The sequence below is a fragment of the Montipora foliosa genome, chromosome 13 (genome assembly GCF_036669935.1).
Source record: "Montipora foliosa isolate CH-2021 chromosome 13, ASM3666993v2, whole genome shotgun sequence".
Classification (NCBI taxonomy): Eukaryota; Metazoa; Cnidaria; class Anthozoa; order Scleractinia; family Acroporidae; genus Montipora; species Montipora foliosa.
Genome location: NC_090881.1, coordinates 16,244,292 through 16,251,791, shown reverse-complemented (window position 1 = coordinate 16,251,791; position 7,500 = coordinate 16,244,292). Strand labels below are relative to the sequence as shown.

At 41.3% G+C, this 7,500-nt stretch overlaps 1 pseudogene; it reads left to right on the top strand.

The window, feature by feature from the left end:
- LOC137981768 (tetratricopeptide repeat protein 28-like) overlaps window positions 1-3,437 on the top strand; it is a 37,261-nt pseudogene extending 33,824 nt beyond the window's left edge.
- Window positions 3,438-7,500: the final 4,063 nt, after the last annotated feature.

The following is a 7,500-nucleotide window of genomic DNA, read 5'->3' as shown; positions in this document are numbered from 1 at the left end:
CACTGATGAGCAAGCAAAGGCATATAGTAATCTGGCCATTGTGTACCAGGATTTTGGAGACTTTCAAAAAGCCATAAAATTTCTGGACAGGGCCTTGGACATTGCAAGACAATCTGGCAATAAAGCATCGGAAGGGAGAATTTATGGAAACTTCGGCAACGCGTACTGCAGCCTTGGAAATATCCGAGAGGCTATTCGTTACCAAGAACTACACCTTAAAATTTCGACAGAAGTCGGAGACGTTATCGGAGAAGGTAGAGCGTATGGCAACCTTGGCACTGCTTATCACAAACTCGGGGATTTCCGGAAGGCTATCCATTACAACGAACGTCATCTTGAAATCGCAAAGCGGCTGGGAGATGTAGCGGGTGAAGGAGTGGCATACGGTAACTTGGGCAACGCGTATGACAGTCTTGGAGATTTTAAACGAGCCATGGAATATCACAAACGTGACCTTGAAATTGCCAAAAAATTGTGTGACATGTCTGGAGAGGGCGTTGCATAAGGAAATTTAGGCAACTGTTATCATGGTTTGGGTGATTTCCAAAGGGCAATAGAGTACTACGAATGGCACCTGAAACTCGCAAAGAAAGTGGGAGACAAGTCAAATGAAGGAAAGGCGTATGGCAGCTTAGGTAGCGCTTATGATAGTCTGAAGAATTATTCAAAAGCCATAAAGTACCATGAACGCTGCAAGAAAATCGTAGAAGAAACGGGAGATAAGGCGGGTAAAGGAATTGCTCTCGGTAATCTCGGTCAAGCCTATCACAGCCTCGGAGATTTTACAAAAGCTATAGAATTTTTCGAAGGCTTCTTAAAAATCGCCAAAGAAATCGGCGCAGTTGAAAATGAAGGAAAAGCCTACAGTGGTCTCGGTGTGTCCTACTTTCGTCTAGGTGATTGCCAGAAAGCCATGGAGTGCCACGAACGTCACATGGAAATATCCACTCGAGTGGGGGACAAAGTTGGCGTTGGAGTAGCATCTTTCAACCGTGGTGAAGTCTATCAATCGCTCGGATCTTTGAGCGAGGCTACCAATAGCTATCATCAAAGTGTAGCTGTGTTTAATGACGTTAGGAGTCATCTTGGGTCTAACGATGAGTGGAAAATGAGCTTACGCGACATGCGTCACACTGCCTACGTGAGTTTGTGGCATCTGTTAGTGGAGCAAGGAAAAGTTATGGAGGCTGTTGAGGCCGCTGAGCAAGGGCGTGCCCAAGCTCTTAAAGATCTCTTGCAGTTGAATTACGCGTCTGAAGAAAAACCAACTGATTCAGGAACCACAAGCGAAACTCTCGACGATTTATTGGAATGTATTCCGTCGAACACAATTTTTATGGCGCTGATAAAGACAGAAGTGTTTTTGTGGGTTTTCCAGAAAGGAAAAGAAGCTCAGTTAAGACGAAAAGAAATCGAGAGTGGTGATCACGAGACCACCACATTTTTGCTGTCTTTGATGAAGAAGACGTGGAAAGAAATTGATGTAAGGGCTGCTGTCGAGTGCGAGGATCGTTCCTTGGATGTGGAGAGGGATGGCAATGCTTCAGACGAGAGCTCTTCTTCGGCAGAGATGACTGGCACCAAATCCCATGGTTTTCAGAAAAGTTCGCTGCACATCCTGAACGAAATTATCATTGATCCTATCAAAGATACGCTGTATGGCGATGAGGTCGTTTTCGTTCCCGAGGGTCCGTTGTGTTTGGCTCCTTTTGCTGCATTCATGAACGAAGATTCAAAATACCTCGGCGAATCTTTCCGAGTCCGCATGATTCCATCACTAACGAGTTTGAAGTTGATCGCAGATTGTCCCGCAGCTTATCACAGCAAGAGTGGTGCGCTTCTAGTGGGCGATCCCTCGGTACAAGAGGTTGAATATCAGGGGTGCAAGTTATCGCAGCTGCCTTGCGCCCGAGAAGAAGTTCAAATGATTGGAAAAATACTCGGCGTTGTGCCTCTTATTGGAGAACAAGCAACAAAGGAACAAGTGCTGAAAAGTCTTTCCTCGGTTGCTTTGGTTCATATTGCAGCTCATGGTAAGATGGCAACGGGAGAAATTGCTCTAGCACCGAATCCCAGCCGGAAAACTCAAGTTCCAGTGGAAGAAGACTTTCTTCTAACAATGAGGGATGTATTAAATGTTCAGATGCGCGCACAACTGGTTGTGCTAAGCTGCTGCCATAGTGCTCGGGGGGAGATCAAAGCCGAGGGTGTGGTCGGTATCGCCAGAGCATTTTTGGGTGCCGGCGCTCGATCTGTTCTAGTGTCTTTGTGGGCGATTGATGATGATGCTACCCTGTGGTTCATGAAGATTTTTTACCGGCTCTTATTATGCGGTAAAAGTGCCAGCGAAGCGCTGAATCAGACCATGAAATGTATGAGGGAATCTGACCAATTTCAACAAGTAAAGCACTGGGCTCCCTTTGTACTTATTGGTGATGATGTTACATTGGTGTTTAGCGCATGCAAGGAAAGGATTCTTATTGTAAGTACGCGATCATTAACTTGGATACCTTGCATCAATTTTTTCGTCTTTTTTGAACGTTTTCAAGTCAAATACCTGACCATGACAAACACTTTTTTAAAGATTTTTGTTTATTCACAATGTTCTATACCTCCATTCTTTTGTATTCCAGTCCAGTCCAAACCAATACGTTGAAGTGCACCATACCAAATTTTCTGAGACATCAAGACAATCTGAGAAAAAACATGTTTTCAAAGATCTTAGAAAGACTTGGAAGGACAGAAATGGATCTATAGTTGTATAACATAGAGGAGGCATCACATCATGGTCATTGTACGTCAGATGAAAGAATGAAACATAACAAAATATTAATATGAGCTTGATTCAAACCCCTAGCAAATCAGTCTTCTTTTATTGGAGAAAAAGAAATGCTATAAACAACCTCACATTTGCTATTTTTTAGGGAACAGATTATGCTGGCAACCCAAAAGAGGGAGAAATAGGAGCAAGAAAGAAACACTTTGGATTGTGACCACATTTTTGAGTCAATTGAGTTGAAGGAATAATGCTTGCCCGAGAGGGTCCTATGTTAGCAAAGACATTTTTGAGCTTTGTGACTATCCGTGTTCTGTCAGATTATGTTTCTGTATTATCTTTCACGTTACTAAAATGTTGGTGAGGTTTTTTTCCCTTAGAGATAATCTCGCAGGTTCAAAACACAGGTCACAGGTCATCATTTTACCAATACAGAAACAATCCTAAACATTCATTAAAGCTAACGTTTTTAGAATCAGATAAGTAGTTCAGAACAGTGGGAAATGATTTTTTTTTGGACATGACCTTCTGTTGGACTCCAAAGAATTTTCATCCTTCTTACAGATAGGTAAACAATTCGAAAAGATGATATGTCTACATAATTTTGACGAAAAATGAGTTTGCAAAGTTGGGAAGCCATGGAAAAAGTGTAGTCAGGAGATGTCATAAGTTCTATGGGAAAAGGTTTGCCTCTGACTCTTGATATTTATCAGTGATATGAAAGCGACGTTCGTTACAAAGGCATCGCGCGAGTATGAATTTCATGGTCACGCGCACAAGCTTTCGCGCGACGTTACTTTAAATAGCGCATGATAACGAATTTCGCTTTCATATCACTGATCAAGGCTTAAGAATTAGCCGAAACCTCTGTTTAAAAATATCAAGAGTCAGAGGCAAACCATTTTCCATAGAACTTGATAAGCCAAGTTTGTTTACTTTTCGCGTGGGAGAGCCGCGCGTCGGTCGCGCTAGCTTTAAAGCTCGCGCTATCACCCATTTTCTAGTGACCAGGTTGCGCGCGGTCAGGAAACTATGTGAAGCCACTTTAAAGAACCTTACTCAGCCACTTTGCATTGCGCGCCCACATTACTTCAGTCCCCATTTTCAGGGCCCCCGAAACTAGCTCTGAATAGCCCATTTGTGATATATTAAAATTCAGTCCTAAACAAAAAGCATCATCTCGAGGCTCTGGGGAATAAGTATAAGGATTTGTATGAGTTTATTCCCCGGAGCCTCGAGATGATGCCTTTTGTTTAGGACTGAATTTAAATACATCGAAATCGGTCTATTCTGTGACTGTGTAAAGTAATCTTTTCCATCGCACATGAAATGGTCTATATAATTCTGTTTTCTTTTGGAAAATAAGCTATGTTTATTAGAAAAGTTGGTTTTATCAAACGTGTTGATAAGGGTCGAATTACCACCGTGAGTGATTTGGAAAGCTGACGTTTCGATCGTTAGCCAGTCGTCAGAGCGAATGACGAAGGGCTCAGGCTCGAAACGTCAGTTTTCCCAATTTCCCAAAACCAAATTTTGCTGTTTCACTCTCCCACCGACGCAGCACCACAGTTTCTTTAGAAAAGAAAAATATGTTTATTAGAATTTGAGTTTCTTAATATTTTTTATGTATGACTTGCTCTTCGTAACATATTATCGAGTGGAAACGAAATCGTTATAGAACCATCTGCTCTTGGAATGGCATCGAAGAGTACCGATATTGGAAATCCTCGATTAACGGCTGGAACAATCAGAATTAATGTATTATCATTTCTGAAAAACGAACGAATAACTTCTTGGACTACACTGTAAGGAATCGCGAACAGCAAATCCACCGTCGGATCGATAATTCTGTTCAAATATTGTTGTGCGTGGCTTCCGGTCAGGCTACCGGCACTGAACATTTTAGTTTCACAGGATAATCCTTGCTGAGGATCTTCGAATTTTTTTTTTTTTTGCTGACAAACGGTTCTAATTTTTCTCTCGAGTGCAAATATAACTCAACGATACTTTCCCATATATGGAAGGAGACGCTTAAAATTCCTAGATAACAACAACAACAAAGGCGCGCAATGTAAAGTGGGTGAGTAAGGTTCTTGAAATTTCTCAAATTTCGTCGTTGCCTAATGCAACGCTGCCACGCGATTTCCCGCCAAGGAAAATTGCCTCAACACTCCCGTCGCCAGGGGCTTCCCCCCCTCGCCAGGGGTGGCTCCTGTCCACCCCTACAGGAGGGACTTTAAGATAGTACACGACGGTAGACTGGGACGGTTAGATGAGTGTCATGTCACGCAAAATCCCCGTGACATTTGACCGTCGTGCTTGTACTTTTTGTAGGACGGTATGTTTTCGCCGGGTTTCTCGTCGTGGAATCTACGGTGAAAACGATAGGAATTCATCCATACTTATTCTCACTATTTTAGTCTTTTCCTTTATTATGCATTGAAAACTGATCACCCAATGGGTTAAATGTGCATTTGGTTGTGTTTGTCTTGATTTATCCATCGCTGAAATGAAAAAAATCTAGCGAAAATTCTGAGTTCATTCAAAGACATCACTCGGCCACATCGCGGCTCAAATCAAAATTTACTTGTTCTCAATGTAGCGTTATCCATAATCCACCATGACACAGGAGAAAAGCAGAAAAGAAAGGTAAAAGAGATAATTGTAGCCGCATTTTTTGTTTATGAACCAATTACCCTTAGCGGATTTACACTCGCTAGAATCCAAGAAATCTAAACAAAATGGTTCAAATTCCCAGTAAGGATAAAGAGGATTCACTGATTCGTATTCATGCTATAAAATAAGAAATTCCTCCTCGCTAATTGAACCTTCTGCATAAAAAATTACAAGAATTCCTCGCCTCTTCAAAAGACAAGTTTATTCCATCGTCCTACGGTCGTGTTGGCCGAAACTTAAGTTAAAAATTTTCGCGCCTTTCTACCGTACTCGTCCAAAGTCTCCGGTAACGCATCCAATCGTTCCAGCCTACCGTTGTCCACTATCTTAAAGTCCCTAGTCTGTACGGGCGGACGGACGTACTCATAACTAACTTGTTACTTCCAGCATAAAAATCTTATCCATGGTGCTCCGCTGGTCCGCTACGAAAAACTTGTGTTACTTCCGGTTCTCTCTAAATTTGGTGTCTTCATTGTGAATGGATTAAACCAATCATCTACCACGTTTTATCCTGGAAACTTGAGTAGGTCATATACAACAGCCCTCACGAGGCCTATAAAAATGGCCGCCTCGCTGTGAGGGCTTTATGTACAAAATTGCAGTTTAAAGTGTGTTGGAAATGATTTTTCACGGGAGAACCGCCGGTAAAGAAATGGAAAAACATCAGGGAAACAATTTCAAGCAATTTTAGATCGGCAGCTAGAAAGTAACATCGAGAAATTGAGGTTAGTGATGAACGTGAACGTTTGCGTAAAAGCCATTATTTTGAGCTCATGTTACAATACTAACACATACAAGACATTTTACAGCAATATACGAGGAAAGAGAAATAAGTATAGCAATAATGCGAAAAATAAATAGACATGTAAATTAGTAAATGGATAAGAACTTGATTACATTGAATTTATTTTATTTATTCATTTTTTTTTTTTTATATTATATTTTGTCGCAATAATGAATACAATTACATACGGATGTATGTTAATATGAAAACAGTAGAGCTAACAGTGGTGACGGAGCCAAAAAGAAAATAACGTGTTCCGTGTTTAATTTCATTGATAAGGGTGTCGACTAAATTGCAGAATACCTCGCAACACAACCTATTCTGCGTAGCTCCTACAAAATAATGGCTATGCAGAAATGGGCTAGATTGCAGAATACCCGCCCTACTAAATGTCTTGCTTAAAAAACTGCCACTGCAGTCCCACAATTCGCAGTGGCATGGTAGAGAAAATGATATACATATAAACGACTGTGTTCCTCAACGGGGTATTGTGCAATCGCTCCTTAACCTTTCATTTTGCGGTTCGGCCAACTACACTTTTCCAAGATCGTGTGAAGAAGAAAGCACTAGTTTACTGACTAAGCCTAAGCGCTCGCCTCAGGGTTTAGGCCTAACCACTCTCGTAAAGTTTTAGCTTTCATTTTGCAGTTCGGTTAACTACACTTTTCTCGAGATCTTGCCCTCAAACGATTTTCATTCACCGACTGTGGGAATGCAGGCCGCAGTGGCAGTTCATTTTACTGCTTGCCCTTGAACAATTTTCGTTCATGGACTATGGGACTGCAGACCACAGTGGCAGCTCATTTTACAGTACGATTAGTGGGCTGGGTGTTCTGCAATCACTCCCAGAAATAATTGTGTTCAATATATCAATATTCACACATGGCTACGAGGTTTTATGGTTATAAATCTGAATATTGTTTTGTTTAGAAATCTCCCTTGAGACTTGTGAGACAAAGAAAACAGAACTGAGCCGTGAAATTTGACCACAAAGTCTCGTAGCCATGCCTGAATATTGATAAAACAAACTCCATCTCAGCCTATTGCTCTCTTACCTACAGTTATTAGTCCTGGGCACTGATTTCAAACTGATTATCTTTTAGTTATTGTAGTGTTTATCAACACTTATTACGGCTCAAGTAACTTCGCTGAATTATGAATAAATTACAATGGAGTAGCCGTGAAGACGCGTCTACATGTAGCCACCTTCCAGAGATCTTGAGTGAATTATGAATAAGTTATAATGGAATAGCTGCGTAGATAT